The 27,998-nt window shown below is 35.5% G+C and overlaps 1 long non-coding RNA gene across 4 annotated transcripts in view; it reads right to left on the bottom strand.

The window, feature by feature from the left end:
• LOC127551582 (uncharacterized) overlaps positions 1 to 27,998 on the bottom strand; it is a 44,477-nt gene that overhangs the window by 426 nt on the left and 16,053 nt on the right. For 2 of the 4 annotated variants that reach the window (XR_007951130.1, XR_007951131.1), the window contains exons 2-3: positions 20,774 to 20,834; positions 18,902 to 19,010 (exon numbers count right to left, since the gene is read on the bottom strand). This is a non-coding gene — a long non-coding RNA (uncharacterized LOC127551582). Of the gene's footprint in view, positions 1 to 4,284; positions 4,365 to 18,901; positions 19,011 to 20,773; positions 21,562 to 27,998 lie in introns of those variants that run through there. The other 2 variants (XR_007951129.1, XR_007951128.1) reach the window with 2 other exon arrangements.

Genomic DNA, 27,998 nt, shown 5'->3' with positions numbered 1-27,998 from the left:
TCTCTCTCATTTTATGAGACATCAAAACTCAAAGTGATGTCAGAGCTGGGAAGAAATTTAAAGATAGCCAAGTCTAACCCTTTCATTTTATAATGAAAACTGAGGCCAATAAGTGAAATGACTGCACTCTACCTAACAGATAATCACTTCCTTCCTCCTCCTCCAACTGTCAGAAACAGACATATTTCTCAAGGAGCTCAAGTTCATGCTAGGTCATTCTGGCCTATTGAGGTTGCCACGGTTACCACAGGACTGTGCTACCTTTTTAACTTCTGATGTATAAGATTCAAGAAATACAAGCTTCTTTGTCTGGTTTGCAATTAGCCAGCAAAACAGGAAGGAGGTTCCAAAGGTCAATGCACCATGCCATCAGCACAAAGAGAATTCAGGAAAGGGTCATGGAAAAGCTTACTATCACTTAAAAAAAAGAGTTTCACTATTAAATAAGGAGAGGCATGGCCCTCTAAAATCATGGGAAACAAGAATTTGTGCACTTCTTAAAGTCACTTCTCTATGCCACATTAACCCAAGGCCTTGCTCATCCACAGCTTTTATTAATGGGTGACAGATGAGGCACTGTGTCAAGACATTCAGACTCTTAGACAAAACTAAGCATTGCAAATATATTTGGCACTTATATACTACAAGATGCAAAAGAAAGAGAAGATGTAATCCCTACACAGTTTACAACCTTGTTGAACAAACAATTCACACACATGAAACAACTTAAACAGAAGACAGTTGATAATGAAATGTGGAACTGTGGGGTATAGATCAAGTATTAGAAGTTCAGAAAAGGCAAAGATAGATCAGGGAAGTTAGGCTTCATGGAGGATGTGGGGTTTCAGTTGGCTCTTGTAGGATTTCTAGCTTAATTATTTATATAGTACCTACTATGTGCAAGCATTGTGCTAAGTACTGTTTCCAAAAGATTAAAGAGGGAATTTTAGTCAGAATGGAACAATATGAGCAAAGGTCCTGAAGTAACAAGGATGTGATGTGGTATTTTTAGTGAAAAGAAGGAAGACTAGCCTGATGAGAGAAGAAAGCATATAATGGGGAAATGTTTTGAATAAGTCTGTAGGGTAAGAAATAGAGGCACATGGTAGAAGTCATTCAGTGGAAAGAGCACAAACAAAATAATAAAATGGGAGAGTACAAGAAAAGTTGGTAGGACAGTGACATCAGTTCACTTATAGTGATAGGCCCATGTAATAATGTATAGAAGCATACAACTAGAGCTGGAAGGAAATTCAGCAGCCACCTAGTCTAATTCATCCTGGAACAAAAATTATTTCTATATATGTCCAACAAGAAGTCATCTAGCCTCCGCTTGAATAACCTTTAAGAATAAGAGACTCACTTCCTCCAAGAAAACCCATTTCACTTCTAAATAGCTCTAATTGCTAAATTCTTCCTTATATTGAGCCAAAATCTTCCTTTATGCAAATTCTACCTAATTAGTCATGATTCTACTCTCTGGGACTATGTTATAAAAACCTTTCACACTTGATAACTCTTCATACCCTAGAAATAAGTTTGTGTCCCTCAAAAACCTCTTTTCCTGGCTAAACATTCCCACTTCCTCTAACTGATCCTCATCTGACAAAAAGTTGCAAGTTCCCTCTTTATCTTTGACATGCTCTTCAGAACACAATCCAACTATCTCCTCAATGTTCTTTATTAAAATGTAGCAGCTAGACTTGAATGCTACAGTTTTGTTTTGACCAAAAAGAGTCCAGTGAAACTGTCTTAATTCTTATTCTGGGAAAGGCTGATATTAGGAATCCCAAGCTCTCAAAAGCTTTTTTGGCTGCCTTGTGCCATTGTGGCCTCCTACTCTGAGCCTTCAGTCCACTCCAAGCCCAAGTATTTTGGCTGTTGTTTTGGTTCTGATTTGGTTTTGTTGTGTTAGTTTTGTCATTTACATCCCCTTTTATATTTGAGTTATTGATATTTTGAAGTATTGTTCGAGAAATCCACTATCTGTAATGGCATCATTATGGGACTGCATCTCCTAACCTCTATATCTGAGTAAGTAGTTTTCAAGCATTGCTCTGTCCAAAAAAATGCATTATCCTTCAGTCAACCTGATAAGGAATCTCTTCAAATTTTAAGATTGGCTTATTTAAGGGACATTCAATAGCCAATACTTACTGCAAACCTAAGCTGTTTCATCTTGATAAGATCTGTCAAGCTGTTCTGTACTAGCAGACATCACCACCATGACACAAGAGATTTGTGGAGGACTTTAATGGAAGACTTTATATACATTGCTATTAAGCTTCATCTCATTAGATTTGGCTTATCATTCCAACCTGTCAAAATGCCTTTGTATCCTTTTCTCCCCTATGATGTATTAACTCTCCATTCCCACATTGCATCATCAACAAATTTGACAAGCATGCTAAATATATCTTCACAGCTAGTTATTGATAGGAAACATTTTACAGGACAGAGGTTTATTTATTATGAGGTGGTATTTATTACAAGGACAGAAATTTATAACATTCCAATAGAGACATTGCTTAATCAATTGATAAGCATTAAGAATTTATAAAGGGCCAAATATTGTGGTGGGTATTGAAGATAAAAGTTAAAAAATGGAATAGCTCCTGCCTTCAAAGAACTAATATTCATTTGGAGGATATTACAAATAAATAATTTAGTACATAAAGAGAAATACAGAGCAAACTGAAGGTAGTCTTAGAGAGGGAAACAGTAGCAGATGGAGTGATCAAGAAAATTCTCCTATTGATAAATGATCAAAAGATATGATTTATACCCCAAAGATTATAAATTCATACATCTCCTTTGACCCAGCAATACCACTACTAGGCATGAATATCAAAAAATATTTTTAAAAAAGGAAAAGGACCAAATGTACAAAAATATTTATAGCAACTCTATTCTCAGGACACAAAAAAAGAGAATTAAAGGGATGCCAATTAACTGGGAAATGGCTGAATAAATTTATGGTATGTGTTTGTGATGGAATATTATTGTTCTATGGTAAATGATGAGCAGGATGCTCTCAGAAAAAAATCTGGAAAGGCCTCCATGAGTTCAAGCAAAGTGAAATGTACTGTATACAAAATAACAACAATGTTCTGGGATGACCAGCTATAAATGAATTTACTATTCTCAGAAGTACAATGATCTATGACTGTTCTAAAGGACTAATGATGGAAAATTCTATCCATACACAGAAAAGAAACTGATTTTGTCTGGAAACAGATAGAAGCATTAAAAAGAAAGAAAAAAGAAATCTCTTCTGCAGGCAGAAGTTTTTGAGTTGAGTCTTCAAAGAAATAACTGATTCAACAAGATAGAGCTTGAGAGAGAGAACATTCCAGGCATGTGGTACAACCAAAGCAAAGGCATAGAGATAGAAGGTGGTGTGTCCTTTGTGAAGAACAACAAGTAAGTCAATATGCTCAGATTATAGAAGGAAGTAATTCATAAAAAAATAATGAAAAGGTAGAAAGGAGACAAGCTAGGAAGACTTTTAAATTCTAATGAGAAAAGTTGAGGTGACATGGAGCCATTAGAGTTTATTGGGGGAAAAGAAGTGAAAATCTCCTTGGTAGCTATATGGAAGGTGAACTGGAATGGGAAGGTGTTAAAGTCAGAGAGTCCAATAATAATGCTATTGCAATAATTCAGGCAAGAGGGGATAACTTCAAGTTGATGTCAGTTCATTCTTTAGGTCTAGAGATTTAAACAGATCTGAATCTACTAGACTGTCTTTACCATCTAGCCCAATATCGCTGTATCTTTTTTCTTCCAAAACTTTCACAAGAAGCTTGTGTTTTGTGTGTCTTGGAGAAATTCAGGTATATTATATCAATGGCATTCTTATCATCTATCTCTTGTGTATACATATTTTTTAAGCAGACTCTTCTGGCACAACTGTTGTTTGTTGAATCAATGCTGAGTTTTAATAGAGACCCTGGGCAACCCATGGAGAAGAATCTGGATTTAATAATAAAAATATAAGAAAATGAATCCTAATTAGAATGACACCTAGATTCCTTTACTGCCTCAAAGCTGAGAATTCAAAGAACCCGACAGAATGTGAGCTTACCAACAGAGCCTTCTTTCTGACATATATAGGTACCAAATAAATTCTTGTTAACTTCAACTGAAATCAAAACTTAATCAATATGGCTTAGATTCTTCCACTACATATTCTCTTACTTTATATGTGTCTAGGTTAGAGCTGATCAATCACTTTTACTCAATCACTTTTATTCCTGGTCACAATACCTCATAGAAACTTACCATGATTTATCAATCAATCAGCTAATATTTACTGCGTATCTGTTATGTGTTTAAATTCATTCTAAGTGCTTTGAGAGACACTGAAATATAAAAGAGATAGTTGTTGCTATTAAAAAACTTGGAATTTAGTTAGGGAGAGGAACCAGATACACATGAAACAATTTAATAATACCAGATAGCATGTAATTAATTGTTGAATTTTGCAGCACAGACTACAAGAGTTATAATTTATCCCTCTCAGCTTAGCACATTACTCCTCAGAGGAACTACAGATAATTTGCAAAAATTGAGATTTTTACTCTGTACAAAGAAGAGGTTTGAAATCAGATCTTTTTCTGATTCTTCCATGGAAAGGACTTGAAATTAATCATATACAAATCATTTTATTCTTTGGTCCTCAATCTCTTCATCTGTAAGATAAAAATAAGGCATGTATGTATTTATTAAGTTAGAAGATTGACAGAAGTACTCCATAAATTCATATTATTAGCTAATAGCACTCCAGAGTCTAAATTCCTGTGTTTATAGCAGGGTTGAATGGAGTTAAATATGGACTTGGATGTCCTTTCATTTAACATCCAGAATTTACTCTGTACTTAAAACTGTTCTCCCAGGTTTAACCACTGCTTCCAAATTCCCTAATAAGAGTTATAGTGTGAGAATCACAGGGTAATTACCCTAGTATACAATTGTACAATTTGCAACTAATGGAAAAGAGATTTACTGGCTACACTTGGACTGTCAGCGTGTCAGTCTACAGAACATCAGGGTAGATGTTGATTTAGAGCGACTGCTCAGCCTGGCCAGACATCAAAAATCTGATCGGTATTCTACGTTGCAATGAAGCACACAGCTCACTGCACAGAAAATTAATTAAGGTCTCTGTAGGAAATAGAAGATTCTGATCTTAAAAAAATAAAAAAGACTACCCTCCACTTGCATCCCTAGGAGACTTACATAAAGTCAATCCTCCCCTCTAAGTAAGAATTTCATATTCTTTTCTAATTGCCTTAACAGGAAATGGCTCCCAATGGACTACCTCAGTTGTTTCTTCAATCTGAAGAAAATACATTTGATTAATAATCACATAATCATATTTCCAATTCAATGACCATTAGCATGTGATTTAGCTGCTCCTCAAGCAGGCAAAAAGATAAGGAACCTTAAAACACTTACATACTAGACCTTTGGCCTAAGAATGAACATAGGAAAGTTCTGATTCTTTTCTGAGGTATTGGGACAAGTCTAAATCTCATAGTTCCAATCCTATAGGGCTTTATCTAGAAGCAAACTCACAGTGACCAGGAAGATGTGAAAGTTAAAAAGGAAGAACTGAAAATAATATAGATATAATCATCTGCCTAAGGGAGAGGGAAAGTTTTGGGGGAATGACAGGTAACAGCTTTGCCTTACCTGCTACAAACCTCATTCAATTTTTCCTGTCTAACCATCCATTTTCTCAGTTTCCTTTGCTGGTTTATCATTCATATAAACCTCCTAAATATAGGAATATCCAAAGATTTTGTTCCAGGCTCTCTTTTATCCCTATGCTTTCTCACTTGATCTTATCAGCTACTTTGGATTTAATTTTCATTACCGTGCAGGCAACAGACCAGATCTATATAGCCATTCCTAGAGATCTCATGACCATCTCAAGATCAACATGTCCAAAACAAAATTCTTTATTCTTTAAGACTCCCATATTTACAACTTTGGCTTTGAAATCCTCAGTTGCCCTCAATCCCACAAATCCAAGCTATTGCCATATCTTACCATTTCTATCTTTACAATATCTCTCTCATTTGTCTCCTTTCCACACTTCACACAGACACACCTAAATTCAGTCCCTCATCACCTCTCCTTTGTATTACCAGAATGGCCTTCCCATTGATCTTCTTGCCTCAAGCCTTTTCTTACTCTCATCCATCATCCTCACTGCTGCAAAAGTGATGTTCCTTGGGCATAGGTCTGACTATGTTGCTGCACTGCTCAAGAAACTCCAATGACTCTCTATTGTCTCTAGCATCAAATTATTTCTCTTCCTGCATCTGTGATCCAACCAAAGTGGCCTTCTCTCTGTTCCTCACATAAAATATTCTCTCATTTCTAGGTCTTTACCCTGGTTGTTCTCCCATGCCTACAATATACTTCCTCCCCACCACTGTATAGAATTCTTTTCATCCTCAAAGACTCAAAGTGCTGCATTCTTCACAGTCTCTCTTGTAACTTCCTTATCCTAAGTATTTATTTCATTTCTATTAACCATGTAGCCCTAAATATATGTTATTGTATTTATATATAAGGTTGAGTGACTTGCCCAGAGTCACATGGTTATTAAACATCAGAGGCAGGATTTCATCTCAGATTTGACTCTCACCAAGTCCAGCTTTCTTCCCCCTCCAAGGCTAAAGCCAGCATTTATTCATTTCCACTGAAGTAAGCAAAAACATCATTTGCAGTTATCTCATCCATTGCACCCTTTTGTTCTTGGAGAAAGGATCCCAGCTTTTTAAAGTAGATATTTGACCCCTCAAAGCAATTATTCAAAGTTCCCACAAATTCCAAAAGACAGAACACTTTATTCATGTCTCCCTCCCCAAGGGGCACCTACTTTGGAGGTCTTGAATAAATTTCATTATCAGGAAGACCTTAATTCTATGGGTGATTCCTTTGCATGTTTTGGTTCCTAGGCACATGCTAGCCCCACCAAAACATCCCTAGAAACCCCGAGTTTGTATCTAAGCTCTTGTTTATGCTGTGCAATCATCTTTCTTTTATAACTGGCTTTGTGTGTTTAGAAATAAATCTTCAGGAACCTGAGCCAGCAGAAATAGGATACAGGGATTCCTAGGTTCTGCACTCTTGGAAGAACAAAAAGAATTTTCCCATTAATAATGTTCAACTTCAGGTCATAGCAGCCAACTGTCAACTCTATTCCCTCTGGCCACATGACCAATAAAGAAACTAAATAAACATGGCATTTAAGCAATATGCCTATACCCATCAGCTAGAGTAAGGATGAGAGATTAAGGGTTTGGAAAAATAGTTATCTTAGAAACAATAAGTTCACAATGATTGTGATGGACTTTTCTACCTACAAAAGGTTTAGTTTGATGTGATTTGCCAAACCTTGGAAAAAACTCTTCAAGAAGGAAAAACAAAAATATTATATAGAATTACATAGAGCAATAGATAGCCATAATTATGCCGGGACAAATTCAATAGGAGTGAATGGAAGATTAACAAAGGACAATTTGACCGTGAGTGCAGAGGAATTTTTCCATCCCCCAGAGAATCTTGCCCTTACCCTAACAAGATTTTGGGGTAAGGATGCTAAAGAAGAGGGAGGCAGGATCAAATTAAAGATCATCCATGCAATGACATCTTGAGGGAGGCAGCCCAAGAGTAAGCATTTCAAATGCTTCTGGGGGCTGGTGAAATAGGTGCAAGGATACTACTTGCTTGGAGAAGAAGCATGTCCCTCTGAGCACCCATCCAATATAAGTTGGTTCTTTGAGGCAAAGCTGCACTTACCCTGTATTGATTTTCTCTCTGGAATCCTAGGATGTCAAGACTGGAAGAGACTTTAGAAATCCCAGGACTTCTAACTCCAAAATTTCATATCCCTTCTACTGGACAAAATTGCTTAGATTTTGGTGAATAGAGATCCAGAAAAGTAATTGCTAGTTTCTCCATGGAAGCCTGAACTTTTTTTATTGGGGGAAAATATGCCAAGAAAGAACATTTTTCCCATTTCTAAAATCCAGATTTAGATGCAGCTATGAGACATGCTTTTGGTGACATGGAAGATTTAATACATACATATTTTTAAAAGGTCACCACATTAACTGTTCTTCCAAAAATACCTGAGGGGAAGGGGGAAATAAGAACAGATGGAAAGTGACAAGATGCGTCACTTTCCTATTTCACTTCACAAACCAGCTAACAGATGTAGAAATAACTCAGCAAATACTCAAGGCTGCCATCATTTGACTCTGCCATCATTGACAGGCTTCATTTATACTCAGTAAAGCATTGTCATTTAGGAGACAAGAAAACCATTAGTTAGTATTTTCTCACATCTAAACGTGGTTCTATATGAATGAATATGGTTGGCAATCCTAACCAGAAATACTCTACCAGTAACATTCTGTATGACCTCTAATTTCCCCTCTAAGGTTTAATGATTTAATATACATTTCTACATATACTTTCAAGATCAAGAACAGTGGTACCACTAAATTTATGAAGGTGTAACAAATATCCGTTAGTCAAATATTGTCTATCATCAACTAACTTTTCTCCTTTCTCTACATGCCCAGTATCTCCTTTCCCTACCACCACCAACATAGCCAAACATTTCAACATCCCCTTTCTACTCTTTTTTTCAATAATTTTGATAGTTTGGTTGGGACAGGGAAGGTCTTAGGTCAAAGTTGCTGGATCCCAAGAAGAATTAAATTATTATTATCACCCACAAGAAGCAATGTAGTGAAGTGGAATGATCCCCGGAACTAGTAGTCAGAAAATATTCATGTGAATTTTGACCCCACCACTATTTGAGGCTTTGATTTCTTCATATTTAAAATGGGAGAAGTAACAAACACTATGCCCACAAAACTATTGAAAGGCTCAAATATGATAATCAACATCAAAGCTCTTTATAATAATAAAACACTGTGTGTTTGTGTGAAAACTATTGGAACATTTTCTCCTATCAACTCTTTGAAGATGACAAGGAGTTTATTGCACATCAGAATTTTTAAGTATCAACAGATCCTCAGTACAAATACAAGGAAACTTCAATGTTATATTTGGTTTACATGAACACACACTTGTGTATGTATGACATATGCACAACACATTTCTCTGCTCTATTTTTGAAGAACAAGCATTCTTTTTTCCCTTTGGAAGTGTTAAATAATTTGAGAAAGAAATATTCAGAGAATAGTTTTAATCTGAGAAGTTTTCCTTTGGAGAACCCATCAGTACTGATAAACTCAAAACAAAGTTCTGACTAGATTAATAATGTTTTATTAAGCCTCTTTTCCAATGCATTTCTTTTCTGATAACTACAGCCCAGAGAAACTGTTTCCAGTTTTATAAGAATATTTAAATGTATGTCCCTATCAATTGATATTGGTTCGCAGTCACTAAAGAAGTTTGAATTTCCACCTAGAACTTTGTTAAAAGAATAGGGAGTGTCCCAGCATTCTTTCCAAAAGCATATTGCCTAATGCAACAATCCCATTACTTGGGGGGTCCTGTAACCATATCCATAATGATTTTATGATCTATGGCTCTCCAAAACATTTTTTGGTATATCTGAAGTTACTGTTTTTTAACTAATGTAGAAACTACTCTTCTAGTAAACAGTATTGCTATTATTTGGGAAAGAAGAATAATTGGAAAAATGAATCCAAAATTCTCCCAGGGAATCAGAATATAATTATTTATTAATTAATTATTACAATATTGTGATATGATCATAACAATCACATACTCATAATAATATTAGTTATTAACATTGTCAATATCAACAGGGAATCTAATATTTCTTTATAACCTCCATAACAATATGTTTTCATGTTTCTTTTCCTTCTCTCCTCCTTTAAAACTACTCCCAACTGGGTAGAAGGGAAAAAAACAAAAGCAGCCTACTCAAAACTCTAAAATGGAATAAGCCCAAGACTTGGCCCCATCGAATCCTTTCCAATTTTGTATGAACATCAGAAAAGTAAACTGGGTAACATTAAAAATAAAGTGAGTTATTAAATTAATAGCATTTCTAAAGCATTTTAGAGTATGCAATGTGATTTTCAAATATTGCATTGCATTTTCACAATACCCTAAGTGTTATTATTAATGTCATATTACAGATGAACAGGAGCGATCATGTGACTTCCCTAGATTTGCACAGCTAGCAAATATCTGAGGGAAACTTTGAACTCAAGTCTTCCTGGCTCCAAGTTCTCTCTCTAGCCACTGTACCACCCAGTTGCCTCTATATTAGAGGGCTATGTGGGGGCATGTTAAGGATCAATTGCTGTTGAAGTTCTGCCACTCTTTGGATCCCTCTCTCAGGACACATATCCTAAAATCAATATTTTCAAACAAAGACTTTCTGGTCATTGCCCAGTCTCCCCTCTCACAATTCTATATGTCTGGGTATATATTCAATATGTACTTCTTTTTGAAAATATATATTTTTAAATTAAGATGTATTTATTTTCTCTCCCTTTTTACCTCCTCCACATTGGGGGTATGAGGAAGTAGATGGAATGTATAATAAATATGAATAATCAAACAAAATTAATTCCTATATTATCTAAAAATTATACGTCTAAATCTTCCTCTTGAGCCTACTTCATCTCTGCCAAGATATAGGTTACATTTTATTACATGTCCTCCAGAATCACAGTTGATTATTGTTTTGATCAGAGTTCTTAAGTCTTTCAAAATTGTTTTTAAAATGTTATTTAACAAATTATTCTCCATTTCTTCTCATTTCTGCTCACATCAGTTCATATAAGATTTCAGATTTCTCAAAAACTATCCTCTCAATTTCTTACAATACAATAGAATTCTATGATATTCATATGCCATACTTCCCAATTGATGGCTATCACTCAGTTTCCAGATTTTTACCACCACAAAAAGAATTTCTACAAATATTTTATACTTCTTTATTTGATCTTTTTGGGATACAGACTTAATACTGGTTAATTCAAAGGGTATGTCTAGTTCAGTAAGTTTGGGAGCATAGTGCTAAATTGTTTTCAGGATCCACAGCCCAACCACAGCATATTAATGTATCTGTTTTCCCATCCCCTTTACAACATTTATCATTTTCATTTTTTATCAATTTTGTCTAAGGAAACATAAGATGTGGAACCTCAAAGTTGCTTTGATATGAATTACTCTAATTATTCGTGGTTTAAAACACTTGTTTTTCAAATGGTTAGTGCTAGCTTAGATTTTTTTCCTTTAAAAATTTTCTTAATATCCTTTGATCACTTATTAAATAGGAAATGATGCTTAGCTTTATAAGCTTAAATTATTCTCTTATTAACTCCATGATACATAGGAGTAAAGAAGTAAACAAAGAAGTTAATGGAACTTGGAAATGAAAATCTTATCAGAGAAACTTGTTGCAAAGATTCTCTACCCCAGTTATCTTTCCCTTCTAATCCTAGCTGCATTGGTTTTATTTAAATACAACCTTCTTTTAAACTTTATGCAATAAAAAATGTTCATTTTATCTTCTGTGATCCTTTCAATTCTTATTTGGTCATGAATTTTTCCGCTAGCTATAGACATGAAAAGTAATCTCTTTTTTTTAAAATCTGATTTGTTTATGATGTCATCTATATCTAAATCATATACCTAATTAGAGCCTTATGGTATATGGTGTAAGATATTGTTTTCCTCATTTCTGTCAAATGGTTCTCTAATTTTCCCAGTAGTTTTTGTCAGATAATGAGATTTTCTCCTGATTCATATGTCTTTAATTAAGGCATCTAAGAGAGAGATGGTAGTTGAAAAATATGAAAAAGTAGGAGAAATATATACTTTATAAGGAAACACTGCTTTATTTTTTAAAACAAAAAGAGAGAAAAATACTAGTCAAGGAAGGACTCTGGAGTCCTGATTCTACTTTGCAATGAATGCCTTGTGTGATCCTAGTGATTTTCCCACCTTGAACCTCAGTTTTCTCAAATATAAAAATGAGGCAATTGGGTAAGATCTATTTTTGGCTATTAATGTTGAGCTATCTCTTTATACTAAATCAGTACTTAGCATATACCGTCTAATTAAATTCCCTGTATGTGTATGCATGCATGTATGTATGTATATCTCATTCCCCAGTATCACAGGGGGCAAGGACAGAAACTTATACTTCTACATATTCTCCAATAGCACAAGTATTCTATAAATATTTGTTGGTTGGCAGATTCAGCTTTCTGCTTTTTCCCCTGATTCTCAATAAATGCCTAAGTGATTGGTGATACAGCACATATGACATAACAATATTAAGCTGTTAAAATGACTGAATATAGTTTAAACTTCAATTCAAAATTGAAGACCAAAATTTTCTGAAAACTCATCTACCGTTATAGACCCATATCCTCTGAGTTAGAAGGAGCCTAGAGCTGCCATCTTGTCCAATCTCATACTCACTACAGAAATCTCCTCTGAAGTTTCTCTGAAGGGTAACTCTCTAACATCTCTTTAAACACTTCCAGTGAAGCAAAGGAGAAAGAAGAAAGAGAAGCAGGTCTTTGATGATTTGTTTCATTGTTATTATGCTCTGATGTTGGAAAGTTCCTCCTTATATTAAGCCAAAATCTGTTTCCTTGTTACTTCCCTTCTCTGTTCAAGAACTAGTTCTACCTCAATGGAATCATTCAGAATAAATTTTGGCCTGACAATCCTTCAGACTTTCACAATTAGCAATCATGTTCTCTCTAAGTCTTCTCCCTGTCAGGAGAAGTTTTGGCTTGTCTAGCATCCATAAAACTTCATCAGCCCCACCTAATTGGGAGCTCCAGCATAGACTGAGTAGCAGTCCAAGACAACAGAATTTATTATTGCATTTATTGATTTCTTAACAATTTGATCTGTATGAAACTATGCTAACATTTTTATTAGATTCTTATCTTTTCTTTCAATGTGTCCCCAGTGAAGTTTCTTAGTGTTGTGTCCCTAAGCCCATTTTTCCCAGAAGTTCTATGATTGCAGGATTTTGCATACCTTAGTGATTTTAGTAATACATATGTAACAGTAAGAGTAGTCCTGGCTGTTAAATGTAATAAGATTGGAAAGATAAGTGGAAGTCATGTAGTTCTAAATGATATGGTTTTAAGAATGCAGCTCACACTTGTATCTGATGTTGGGGAGGGTGGGGCAATACTTTTTGGAGCTTTTTTTTTTTTTTTAGCAGTCATATGATGCTGTTGGGCCACACTAAGTTTGTGGTCAAATTTCCCACCCACATCTTCTTCCTAAACTTATTATCAAGGTTGGGTTTCCCAATTTTGTCCTTTGTGTGACTGATTTTTAACCCACAGTGGGCCTTTCCTATTCAATGCTCCTTATTTAATATTTCCAACCTTTTGCTCCAGCCTTCCAAATCTTCTTAAATCTTAGTAATCACCCAGAATGAGGCCTATCCTTTATACTTTTGTATCATCTAAAGACCTGATGAGCAAGATCTCCCTGTTTTCAACCATTCCTCTATAGTCACAAAATGTAATAACTTGAATTCATAAAATATTTTTACAAAGTACTTTATAAGTATTTTCTCATTTAACCTTCACAATAACTTTTGGGAAATAGGTGCCATTATTACTATCTCTACATCATAGGTAAGATTACTGAGGATGAAAGACATTAAGTAATTAACTAAGAGTCATATAGCTAGAAAGTATTTGAAATAGAATTTAAAGTGGGGTATTCCTGACTTCAAGTCTATCTTTATACCCACTGAGATATCTAGCCTAGAATGGCTTACTACAATATGATGGAGAACATTAGGAAAAAAAGGCTAAAGGGATTTTCCTTTAAAGACTGCCTCAAGTTCCACTTCTTCAGTGGAACCTTCCTCCAACCCTTACCTAACTTCTAAAAATTATCTTTCCCAACTGGGACACTAATACATTGTTGGTAGAGTTGTGAATCGATCCAACCATTCTGGAAAGCAATGTGGAACTATGTCTAAAGAGTTATCAAACTGTGTATATCCTTTAATCCAGCAGAGTCTTCATTGGGCCTATATCCAAAAGAGATCATAAAAAAGATAAAAGGACCCACATGTGCAAAACTGTTTGTAGCAGCCCTTTTTGTATGGCAAGGAACTGAGGGAATAGCTAATGGCATATGAATATTATGGAATATTATTGTTTTATAAGAAATTATCAGCAGGATGATTTCATAAAGGCCTAGAGAGATTTACATGAATTGATGCTAAGTGAAATGAGTAGAATCAAGAAAACATTGTACACAGCAACAGCAAGATTATACATCAATTCTGATTGATCAACAATGAGGTGATTCCAGCCAATTCCAAGACCTGTGATAGAGAGAGCTATCTGCATCCAGAAAGAAGACTATGAAGACTGAATTTAGATTACAACATAATATTTTCACCCTTTTCGTTTATTGCTATTTGTTTTATCTTTTTTTTTCATTTTTGATTTGATTTTTCTTGTGCAGCATAATTGTGGAAATGTGTTTAGAAGAATTGCACATGTTTAGAATATATTAGATTATTTGTTGTCTAAGGATGGGAGTGAGGACAAGGGAGGGAGAAAAAATTGGAACACAAGGTTTTACAAGGGTGACTGTTGAAAACTATATTTGTCTATATTTTGAAAATATTTCCAACCTCATTTTTCTCCTGCCACTTTATATTGATCACTCCATGACACCTAAGGGGTAATTTATATTACAGATATTTATATACATGGCTTAGCTCCCCTATAAGTTTATAAGGGTAAGGGATGGGGAGAGAAAAGGGAAAAAATAAGCACTTCTATAGCACTGATATGCTCCAGGCATGGTGCTAAGAACTTTTACAAATATATTTTTTGATGCTTGTAACAAATTTAACAGGGGTGCTATCATTATCCCCCATTTACAGTTGAGGTAACTGAGACAAACAGACTTACCTGGAATCACACAGATAATGAGTGACTGAAGTCAGATTTGAAATCCACTGTACCCCAAACTGCCTCTAAAGTGTCTCATTTGACCTTCCTATTAAGTAGACGCTATTATGATCCTTATTTTACAATTGAAGAAACTGAGGCAGATAGATTAAGGGTCACACTGTTAGTGTCTGAAATCATATTTGAGTTAGGGTCTGAGGTCAAGTCTTCTGACCCAAGGCCCAGTGTTCCTATCTCTTGTGCCACCTAACTACCTCTCCTTATAAGCTCATTGCAAGCAAATACTATTCTGATTTCTTCTTTTTATCTATCCCTATGCTTATTCTGGTACTCTGTACAACATAATAAAATTATAGTAATATCTTCATTATTTAATACTCTATTTTCCAAAGTACTTTATGTACTTTATTTTACTTTAGATCCCCAAAAGGCATGTGAGTGAAGTCCAACAGCTTTATCCCCATTTTTTATCTGAGAAAACAAAGAATCAGAGAGTCAAAACATCTGGTCCAGAGTCACATAAATAGTAAAATGCCAGAGTTTCTTGACTTTGCATCTGCATCATATTATCTCTCCATAGTAGACACTTAATAAATGTTTGTTAGATTTTTAAAACATAAACCCATTCCATGGATAGGGGGAGCAAGGTTATCAATAAAGAAATTGCATAAAAGACAGGGAGGGGGAAAGGGAAAGAGAACTGGAACATTCTGCTTTAAATATGATTACAGCTCCAATAAAAATTAAAAAATAAAACCTTGTAGGCTAAATCTCCTGTTTTCTTGGCTTCACAGAACCATGTGATGTGACAGACCAGCACCCACATCATTCACTTAAACTACAACCATGTCTGACATAAGGCGCGGCGAGCACTGGCAGAATTTGTCCCTTAATGCATTTAGAGTTGGGGAAATTATTCATCAGAGGATCAGTTAAAGGGTTTAGTCTCCCCTGGATGCATTAGAGCCAGGTCCTTTCAGTCAGTAAGGGGATCTCTATGTATTTATTCTCAAACATCCTAAACTGGCTTCCAGAGCCATGTTCTCATTACTGGCTGCCAGACTCATGAAGCCATCTCTATGACTCACCAGGCCATACTCACACTTTTTTATCCTGGCTACCTTAACTTCCCATCTCCAAGATCAGCTCCAGTAGAAAAAAAAAAAAAAAGAATCCCCTCCATTACACACACACACACACACACACACACAGACACACAGACACACACACATACACACACACACAAAAGAGACACACAGAGAAAGAGAGAGACTTACATATATATATGTAAACTAGCTGCAATTAGATTCATTATCCCAAATCTGAAAGGGAGAATTTTAAATGCCTGTAGACAGCCAGATCTTGTATTAATTTTGTGAAATCTATAACCTGACAGAGGTCTATGGGATAAAACAGGCATCTCAAATCCCCTTAGCAGTATCTTGGGTGGGAAAAGAGGAATAATGCAACACTTTCTACATTTATTAAGAAAATTCACCTAACCAGAATCTAAGCTGAAGAGGTTCTGGGCCTATCTGGCCTATCTTTTCATTTTAGAGGGGAAGAAACAGATTTATCTAAAAGTGACAGTAAAGACTAAGATCATGGGGCAGCTAAATGGTGCAGTGGATAGAGTGCCATCCTGAAGTCATGAGGACCTGAATTCAAATCCAGCTACAGACACTTAACACTTCCTAGCTGTGTGACCCTGGGCAAGTCACTTAACCCCAATTGCCTCAGCCCCCCCAAAAAAAAAATAAAATAAAATAAAATAAAATAAGACTAAGATCATTACATAATTACAGCTAAGAACATTTTAAATTTAAAAGCCTTCTTAGGTGAAAAATGAGAATTTGAAGAGACATAAGACCTATGGGTTTGAAGTAGCACACAGGAAGAATGATGTTCTAGACAGGATCTGCTTAGAAAGATTTTATTGTATTTTCTTGCTAGATAATTCACAAATTTCAAAGGTATTTCCTTAAGGTCTAGGAAAAAATGATGAACTCTTGCAACATCTCTGGTCAGTCTGAAATTGCCATGATAGCAAGACATTTTTAGACTGTATCCTTCCAAAGAATGATAGAATCTCAACATTGAGAGGAAGCTTTGCTATTAACTAATAAAGGATTTCTTAAGCTTGTTTGTGTTATGGATCTCCTTTAGCAGATTGGTGAAGCCTATGGTCCTCTTCTTAGAATGTTTATAAATGAGTAAAAATAAAACAGATAAGAGTATAAAGAAAGTCAATTATGCTAAAATGTAGTTATTGGTGTGTTTTTTTTTAATTCATATACTGCATCCACATTTAAAAAAAAACTCTGATCTAATACAATCCAATCTCTTCTATAAAATCCTTGACAAGGATTAGTTAGTTTCCACTTGAAGCTCTCTACTAGCAGAAATCACTATTGACTAAGCAATTCATTTCCTTTTTGGAAACTCCAATTACTAAGGATTTTTCTGTTATAATCAAACCTAAATCTCTCCATCTACATCCTTCACCTACTAATCCTAGTTTTCCTCTTTAAGGTAAAACAAAACTAATCCAGATCTTTATATAGTAGTGTATTAGAAACAGAAGGAATGCTTATCAATTGTGGAAAGGTGGAACAAGTTGTGGTATATGATTGTGATGGAATACTATTGTGCTATAAAAAATGATAAGCAGAATGATTTCAGAAAAACCTGGAAAGACTTATATGTATGTACTCATGCAAAGTGCAGAATCAGAATATTTTGCATTGTAACAGCAATATTGTAGGAATGCTCAACTATGAAAAACTTAGCTTCTTTAATCAAGACAATGATCCAAAGCAATTCTAAATAATCCATGATGAAAAATGTTATCCACTTCTAGAGAGAGAATTGATGCACTCTAAATGTAGACTGAAGCATATTTTTTAAACTTTATTTTTCTTCTTTTGTTTTCCATCAAAGAAGGGAAGAAGAGAGAGAGAGAGGAAAGGAGGGAGGAAGGGAGGAAGGAAGGAAGAAAAAGGAAGGAAAAAGGAAGCAAAGAAGAAAAAGGAAAAAAGGAAAAAGAAGGAAGGAAGGAAAAGGAAGGAAGGAAAAAGGAAGGAAGGAAGGGAGTGTGTGAGGGAGGAAAGTAGGGAGGGAGGGAATGAAAGGAAAAAATGAATTTTTGTTGAGTTATTATTGCCATTTCATTTCATTTCATCACTAGTTCCTTCTATATCCATCTCTCAAGTCAATGCTAATGAAAAAGGATTCAGACCAAATAACCACTTAATTTATTTCACCACCTGCAACTCTAAAAACTAAGAGCAATCTCAAAGGGAGGATCTCCCCTGGAATCCTTCCCACCTAATTCCTTGACCAAATCATAACAAATAACAACCATAAAAACAAAGAATATCTAACCTACCCTTCTAAAAGAGATTAACCAAGTTCAAAAGTTACCAGGCATAGTAAGTTGCTAAAGCAAATGAGGATGTTTTCAATTCAATCCTGTACCATTCAGCAAATGTTTTTCAAGCTCTGCCACTTACTACCTGTGTGACTTCTGTCAAGTCATTTAACGCTTGTGTGCCTCAGTTTACTCTTTTGTAAAAACAAAAGAAAAAGGTAGTTGGATTCAATTATCTCTAATAGTCCTTCTGGCTCTACATCTATGCTCTAAGGGCAGACTGTGGTGCTAGGTGCTGAGGAATATGCAGAAATAAGAAGTGTCCCTTGCCCTTGAGAACGTTTTGAATTGCAGCTCTTGCCTTTGAAAAATACTAGACATAGTTGCACAAAACTGATGCAAACAGGATAAAAAGCAATCTTTATTCTGAACTTAAATACCCTCCAAAATAATATTTTCATAAATATAGATGATAAAAAGAAATACTAATAAGAAATATTTCTTTATAGACATATGAAACCATGACTCTAAACTTGGTATTGCTTTGTAAAAAATAATAATAAATTGCACATATTACCTTCAAAACTCTCCTGTGTGTCTATGTTTCCTTCTGAAGTTGTTTCTTTTCTCTTCTATGCATTTTTGAAAATGTTTCAATGGCCCTTTTAAAAAATGCATCTAAGGTTCTGGGTGAGGAGAAAAAAAAAGAAGGGGCATCATTATTGCTTATTTCACCCAAGAAAAAATGCCTTATAATGAATACCATAGTCAAATAAACTGAATACACTTAAGTGACCATAGGCAAATACATCTGTCTCTTTCTACATCTATATCACCTCATGGTCAAGTAGATCATAGATTCTTCTGAAAACATATCAGTAATCAGTCTTACAAAGTTTGCTTTTTTTTTACAATGTTATTCTATGTATATACTTATGAATATATGTATATGTGTAAATTGTTCCCCTGGTTCTTATCACTGCCCTTTGCATCAGTTTCATATTATAAAGGATTATCTGTATCTCTCTAACTCTCTCTAACTAAGCAAAAGCATTCAGTTATATTCATATACCACAATTTGTTCTGCCAGTCTATATTAGACAGGCATTCCCTCAGTCTCTAGTTATTTGAGGTTTTTTTTTCCTTTTAATCATGGAAGGGGAGGGGTATACCAATATTTGTGTGACATTATAACATGAATGACTAATATTCATATCCAATTTTTTCTTAATCTTGTTGAGTGATTTGCCTTGATAATATCCAGCAGCTGTATATTCTGTGGTTAATTATATCCTAGTCATGTATTGAAAGAAAAATACAGTATTTTCTTCCAAATCACCTACCCACAGACAGGGAGTCTATCTTCAAAGTACAAGGTTATTAAGACAAGTTCCTAAGTCCATACCATCCCTCTTTTCTATGTCATGAGACCTTGAATGTCAGAAAAACAACACAGATATAAGTCCTTCATTTTGCCCCCAGAGATTAGATTTTGACAATCTCACTGGACACAAGACTTTACCTATGTGGTTACCCTGCATTCAGGAAACTGAAACCCAGAAAAGTAAAGACACTTCACTAAGACTATATGACATGATTAGAATAGACTGGAACCTAGAACCTTTGACTCTCAAGCCAATACTCTATTTACAGTCAGGGAGCCTAATAGATAGAATATTCAGAGTCAGGAAGACCAAGTTCCAATTCTTCCTCACCTACTGGATATTTAGCACCAGGCAAATCAATTTAATCTCTGTCACTCAATTTCTTATGTATAAAGTGGAATAATAGTAGCACATGCTTCATAGAATTGTAAGGATGAAATGAGGTAACATATGAAATGTTTTACAAACTTTAAAGCATTATATAAATGCTAGTTATTATCACAAGGCAGCATCCCAAAAATACACAAGGCAAAATAAATAAATTTATTAGAGATATTTAAACCTGGATGCCAGTTATCAGCAACTTCTAGTGGGAACAAAAAGGTGGCCAGAATACATGGTTCCGAACTGCAGGGTGGGAATAGTGTAGTTTTTAAAAAGCTATAATAAGGTAGGTTGAGTTATGCATAAAGGGAGTCATTTGCTGGGTGATGTTTAATTATTGCACTTGGGGATAATTTGTTATCAGGGAAATTTAAGGGATTCCATTAGCCTCCTATGGCTTCTGAAAGTAAATCTGTCAAAGCATGGGAAAAGAGAGGAAAAATTGAGCTCCGTTATATTAATGTGTGTTTTGTAGGTTTTTTTCCAGTTGGTTGCCAAATGGAAGTATTGGCTTCATTTATCTATTGCAATAGAGTTTGCTCTTTTACTTTTCAGGCCTATCTGACTCCTTCTGCTACCCTCCACCCATATTTTTATATTGAATTCAAAGCAGAAGTCGAGCCTTGTCAAGGAACAAAGTAGGACAAAAGAAGAAACATGGGATGAAGAGTATAGATTACCTCAGATGCTTTCTTCATCCCTATCCCGACATCTCAGCAAATATTCCTGCTTCTTCCTTTACTAAGAAAATAGATAAATCACCATGAACTTCCTTCTCTTTGACTCTTTTCCTAAAAACTTCAACATACCTGTGTTCATCCTCTCCATCTTTATTCCCGAGTCAACATAAATGGTTTATTATTATTCAATCATTTTTTCAGTCATATCTGACTCTTTATGATCCCATTTGGAGTTTTCTTGGCAAAGATACTGGCATCGTTTGCCATTTCCTGCTCCAGATCATTTTACAGATGTACAAATGTTACAGAGGCAAACAGGGTTAAGGGACTTGCCCAGGGTCACACAGCTGGTAAATCTGAGAACAGATTTGAACTCAGGAAGAGGAGTCTTCTGACCACTCTGTGTACTATGACACCATCTAGCCATCTCATAAACAGGGTTATCTTTCTCTTTATCAAATACAATGCTCCCTACCAATGCCCTCAGTTGCATTCTAAGTAGGTGGGTACTTCCGTCAGAATGTTGATTTGAAGTCAGGAAGTCTTAAGTTTGAATCTCATCTCAGACACTTGATAGCTATATGACCCTGGGCAAGTCATTTAACTTCTGTCCATCTTAGTTTCAAAATCTATAAAACAGGGATAATAACCCCAATCTCCCAGAGTTGTGCAAAGGACCAAGTGAGATAATATAAAACACTCTGCAAATCTTGAAGTACCATATAAATGTTATCTATTATTATTTTTATTCCTTTCCATTTCTTCCAGAAACTTGACTCATTCTCTCTCTCTCTCTCTCTCTCTCTCTCTCTCTCTCTCTCTCTCTCTCTCTCTCTCCCTCTCCCTCTCCCTCTCTCCCTCTCCCTCTCTCCCTCTTCATTTTCGTATCTATTGGTATTTTTTCTATTTCCTGCAAACATTCTTAAATCTTTCACAAACACTAAATTAAGTCTGCCATTCCCTCAAGCTATTATTTCTCTCTCTTCCCTTTGGCCACCAAACTAATAGAAAGAATTATCTGTATTTATCCCCCCACTTCCTCATCACCCAAACTCTTCTTGATTCTTTGAACCCCAGATTCTAGCCACATTAATCAAATGAAACTACTTGTTCCAATGATGGCTATTAGATCTTCATTACCAGATCTTATAACCTTTGCTCATCTCTCATCCTTCCTTTGATGCTCTATGCCTAGACACTATTTTTTCCTGGTTCTCCCTTTCTGTGTCTGATAATTCTTTAATATCCATAACTCAATTATTATGTATCTTCTTTCCTCTTAGGATGAGTATTCCCCATAATTCCCCTCTTCTTTTCCTGCTCTTCTCTTCCCACTCTCTACGTGTACTCACTTGGAGAGCTCAACAATTCCCATGGGTTGCAATATTATCTCTATGTAGACACTAAGTATTATCACTAGTAAATGCTAAGTATCATTTCTATGTAGATGATCAAGTACAGTCAGAGGACCTGGACTTAAATCCTAGCTATTATTTACTACTTATGTGATCTTACACAAGTCTCAACTTCTCTGATCTCAGTTTCCTCCACTATGAAATGAGACGTTAGTATAAATAACAACTTAGGTCTCTTTCAGTTCCAGTTCTATAAACTTATCCCTCATCTGAATTTTCCTCTATCTTTTGAGAGTCATTCAGGTCCACAAATTTGGAACTATCCTAGAGTCTTCTCTCCTTCATTTCCCACAGCCAATTGCTAAGTTTTATTAAACCTTCCTCCATCTCCTTTCTACTCACATCCCTACCACTTTCATTTGGACTCTTTTTACTTGGTTTTAACTACTGTAATGTCCTTCTCATTGGCATTCTTGTTTCTATTTTCTCTTCTCTGTCTTACAAAGCAACTCAAATAGCATTCCAAAGGTTTATTGTGTCTCCCTTACCCAAAAATTATTGGTGTTTCTCCATTGCCTAAACAAGGAAATATCTGGTATTGAAGTACTCCATAACATGCTTCCCCACAATATTCTAATACAATTTCCTTCATTAATCATATAACTATGGTAGAATATTAGCCCTTTCCTGAATGGGATGTTGTCATATTTTTTTGTCTTCATACATGTTATTTCCCCATGTTTAGAAAGCCATCTCTCTTCATTTTCACCTTTCAAAATCCTTGCCTTGTTGTAAGTCCCAATTCAAATGATACTTTCCCCTCAATTATCAATGCTCTTATTTGTATTCAGTATGTTTCAAAGTCTTAAAAATTTAAAGCTTGATTCATAAATAGGGTATCCCCAAAATTTTAAGCTATTAAAGGTTAAAACTGCACTAAGACTTTTGGGATATTTAATACATATGGACTCCCTCAGTAGAATATAAGTTCTTTGGGAGGAAGGGACTGTTTTATTTTGCTTTTCTATCCCCAGAGCCTATCAGAGGGCTTTGAACATAGATGCTTAATAAGTGTTTCTTGAATTGGGTTACAGGCTGTCTCTGTCTCTAATTCACTTTATAATCTCCAGCAAGTGATCCCATACCGTGACCTCAATTACTTCATATTTACAGTTATGGGAGGAGGGGAAGCGAGGATAGATAAGCTCTAGAAAAGCTTCTAACTTCACTGTAGCATGGAAGGTAGGGGTGAAAATGGGGAGAAAGGGTAGTCCCATTCAGGAATACTTGGACTCCAACTAAAAGTCTTTCCCCTACATTATCCCTTGTTATTTATATTTTATTTTTGTTTGTTTGTTAGAAGGGGAGTGTTAAGTGGGAACCTGTTATTTCACTAAGCAAAGCAGCATCAGAACAGGAACTACAAAGTAATAGGATCTGTGTCCTTGTCAGATTTCCAACCTCCTCCTTGACTACCTAGACTGCCACATTCCTAAATCTTCTATGATGTTGGATTACACAGGGACAAGAGCCAGAAAAACCTCAAGATGTTCACTTAGCAAAGCCTTGAGTCTAGGGATGTGCATGTGCATATGTGTGAGCACACACACACACACACACACACACACACACACACACACACACACACAACTTACTTTGTTCAAAGGTCATTGCTACTCCTGTTTATCCATTAGCCCAAGTGTTAAAAATTTCATCTCTTTCCCCAGTACATTGTTACTGACCCCACCCAAAGCTCATTGTACATATTGACTTAACAGATCAACAGCTGAAAGAAACCTACATCCTGGACTAATGATTTGGGTGGATTTTTTTTCCTGTTAAAATAAATAAATAACTTTGGTTGCCAATGACCACCTGAGCCAGGTGTCCTAAGGATTAATGTCTCTATGTAAAACACACAGCCCAGAGAAAGGAGCAGGAGTCTAGTAGACATCAGATTGATGTCCACAGATGATGAGAAGATGAGGAAAGACCAGGTCCAAAAGTGAGATAAGCAGAGGCTGCGGCTTTTGGAACCTCCATCATTACCTCCAGAGGGTTACAAAATAATTTATGTTATAATAAATGTTATAATGTTATAATAATGTTATATTATATATAGTTACATATATTGTGTATATATATTATAGATATATTGTATATTAGATATATATAATGTTATAATAAATTTGTTATAAATTTTATGAAGGGATCTTAGAGATACTATAGTAATAGTCATAATAATATATTTATACATTGCTTTAAATTTTGCAAAATGCTTTAGAAATATTTCATTGTATCCTAACTATCCTGAAAGGTAGGTGCTATTATTTGTTCTATTGTGCAGATGAGAAAATTGAGGCTGAGAAAGACACTGTGTGACCCTGGACAAGTCACTTAATCTTAGAAAGGATTATAACCCAGTTCTTCCTAACTCTAGCTTTAGCGACTGCACCTCCTAATAACCTATTCCAATCCACTCCACAGCATCCTGAAAAATAATGATCTAGTTTTTGTATGGCTCCTTTGACTGGAAATGTAAGTTCCCAAGAAAAGCCTTTCCATTTTAATTGTCCTAGCTATTGGGAAGTCTTTCCTAATTTAATATAGTTCCCCTTTTCTATGTGAATATTTAGTTAGCTAAAAGGGGCAGGAAAGGGGCACTCATGTGCAAAAAGTAGTTTTAGATAATTCTGAGGACTTGAGACAGCTCTTCAAATAAGTGTACTGAAGCTGAAGGCAGCTCAGAGACAGGATAAAGATGGGTTCAAGACATTGGTGTCTCTGAGATAGTTTTTATGATTGTTTCAAAGAACCTGGCTGAGAAGTTCTAAGTCTAAGAACTCTTTGGGGAGTTATGGGTAATTATATTTTGAACTGTAGTTTCTAAAGCTAAATCAGAGATGGGTCACTACTCATGAGTGAGGAAGCCCTTGTTTAATATTAGAAACCAGAGGAGAAGGAGATAAGGAGATAGAGTGAGAAACCAGAGACAAGAAGAGGAAGACACAGTAGCTACTTGAAGACAGTAACTGATGGCAGATACTTCCCCTGTGGTTTAAAACAAATAAAGCAGAAGAGCATCAGAAGATACAAGCAGTTGCTTCAGAAGAAATCAACTGACAGCACTGACTGAAGCCCAGCAGGTTCTATAGCTGCCGGGACTCTTTGAAGGAAGTAGAATCCCCTTTCTATGTGAGGAGCTAGCTGAGGTTATTATCCATTAGCACCATCTTCAGTGTAAAAGAAAGTAAATATCTTAGGGGCTTAATTACATTGGCCTCTACTGGCCTTTTTGGAGACAGAGAAAGACAGAAAAGTTTCTCAGAGCCCCAGAAAGCAGATGTGAAGAGCTTTGTAGTTATTGAGTTTAAACAAAATGCTTGTCACTGAAATACTTTTAACACTGTTTTGGCAGTTAAGGGAGCTGGCCTGGAAAATGGCAGACCTCAGGATTAGAGGTGCTGCTCACTGAAATAGTGTGATGCCACTACTTTAATAAAAGAGTTTAACGTTGCATCAGCAGCCTTTCAATAGTGAAGAACTGGCTTCATACAGCAGGAAAGCAGAAGGATTAAGAAGAGCAGGTGGTAATGATTACAACTCTCCCCTAAAAGAAAGCAATACCCGGGTCCACAAGTTCAAAGTTATAAGTTGTCCAAGGCACATGGGCTTACCTAATCAGGTCCCTCACTGCTGGGTATCTATAAGGGGGTGCCTTAAAGCATTTGTTGAGAAAGCATGACCCAGGTCTATGGGTGTATTGTTATATTTTGATTATTTTTATTTCTGACTTATCATTTAATAAATGTTTTCTATTTAAGAATAAATTGTATTATTATGACTGATATTATATAAATTGGAAACACACTGAATAGCTGCATTTAAATATTAAAAGCATATTTCCTCACATATCAAGATTATCTCTAGGATCCTGGGAATGAATTGTAGCCTCAAAGCCATCCTTTTGGGGATTCCACATTCACCTGATGGAATAGGTACAGATGGAGTAAGATAACCAGTTTTAGCAAAGAAGAAAGGAAGGAAGGAAGAAAGGAAGAAAGGAAAGAAGGAAGGAAGGAAGGAAGGAAGGAAAGAAGGAAGGAAGGAAGGAAGGAAGGAAGGAAGGAAGGAAGGAAGGAAGGAAGGAAAGGAGGGAGGGAGGAAGGGAAGGGAGAAAGGAAGAAAAGAGAGGGAAGGAGAGAGAGAGGAAAAAAGGAGAAAAGAGAAATAGCCTTTCCTTTAGGAGCATACGTCCTAATGCGAAGAGAGTACAAAAAAAGGGTTGTGGATAAATTACTTAATGACTCTCAGTCTCAATTTCTTCACCTATAAAAATGAGGAGAAAAATAGCATCTATCTCTTGGGATTGTTGTGAGGGTCAAATGAAGTAACTTATGTAAAGCATTTAGGAAATCATATAGTATTATATTATTCTCACCAATTATTATCAAAGTGAGTTGCAAGACTCTCATTAATATTTCTTAAATAATGTCATACTAGATGCTGCTTCATACAAACCTTCCTATAGCCTCTTCCTTTTACTAAATGAGTAAGGAAAAAGATAGATAAGTGGTGCAGTGGATAATGTGCAGTGCCTGGAGTCAGAAAGATATCTTCCTGAATTCCATTCTGGCCTCAGACACTTAATAGTTATATGACCTTGATCAAGTCATTTAACTTTGTTTGCCTTAATTTCCTCATATGTAAAATGAGCTAGAAAAGAATGGCAAATCATTCTAGCATCTTTGTCAAGAAAACCACAAATAGAATCACAAAAAGGTAGACATAACTGAAATGACTGAATGAGGAAAAGTCCTAAAAATATTTCATAGAAGGCAACTTGATTTTCCATAAAACATAAGGCAGAAAGTGAAGTATTGATAGCATTAATACAATGACAAAATCTCTTGCTCAGTAGTATGGCCTTAAATCACTGTTTCCAGCTTCATTTACCCACTATTCTCCTATTTGATTGTGTTTTGATATACTGTTTCATATAATTAAATTATTTGCTTTTGGGTATGGTATGAAGGGGAAAACATGGTGGATTTGGAATCAGAGGACCTCAGTTCAAATCAGTTATTTAAGAAGTGTCTAATACATGTCAGCCACTGGAGATGTAAGTACAAAGAATGATGACAATCCCTACTTGCAAATTTGCTATGAATTTACATCTTAATTGCAATCCTACCACTTTCTCTTAGCTGTATGTTATCTTGGGCAAATCATTTAATCTCTCTTGGTCTCAGTTTTCTCATCTATAATAAATGTTTCATCTATGTTACTCATTTAGTGCTGAGTTTATGCTGATCTGTGGTAACAAATTTTTCATGTGTACACATCTTAGACCCACTATCAGATTTTATACTTCTTGAGCATGGAGAGATGATGTTATTAATCTCTATTGTCCTATTAGCTTCCATCTCAAACTGGCCCATAGCTCTTGATTAATAATGAATTAAAGATCAAATAGCTATAAGTGTATAGTAATTAAACCATGATTAATCCAGACAAGGTATTCAGGGAACCTTTTACATCCCACTGAAATTCCAAATATCAAAAGAAAAATTATAACAAAACAGTCTCCTGTTTTAAGGAACAGAGTATGGACTTTATGTGATTTAGATCTTCATATTATTCCCTAGAGAATCATCATTATGACCCCCTCTCTCAATTTCATGCCCCTCACTCACTGGCTTTGCTCTATTTGGCTGAGCAGAAAGGGAAAGCATGATGCTTTTTATCTCCCATGTTTCATTTCTAATCTTCAGCATAATCTCTCCCCTCCCCAACCCTGATTGCCTTGGATCCTTGGTCAGGTTGAAAGACTTTTCCATCTCTTCCTCCAAGACCATACCTAATATTAA

Source organism: Antechinus flavipes, chromosome 2 (assembly GCF_016432865.1).
Source record: "Antechinus flavipes isolate AdamAnt ecotype Samford, QLD, Australia chromosome 2, AdamAnt_v2, whole genome shotgun sequence".
NCBI classification, from domain to species: domain Eukaryota; kingdom Metazoa; phylum Chordata; class Mammalia; order Dasyuromorphia; family Dasyuridae; genus Antechinus; species Antechinus flavipes.
This window is presented reverse-complemented; position numbering and strand designations above follow the sequence as displayed.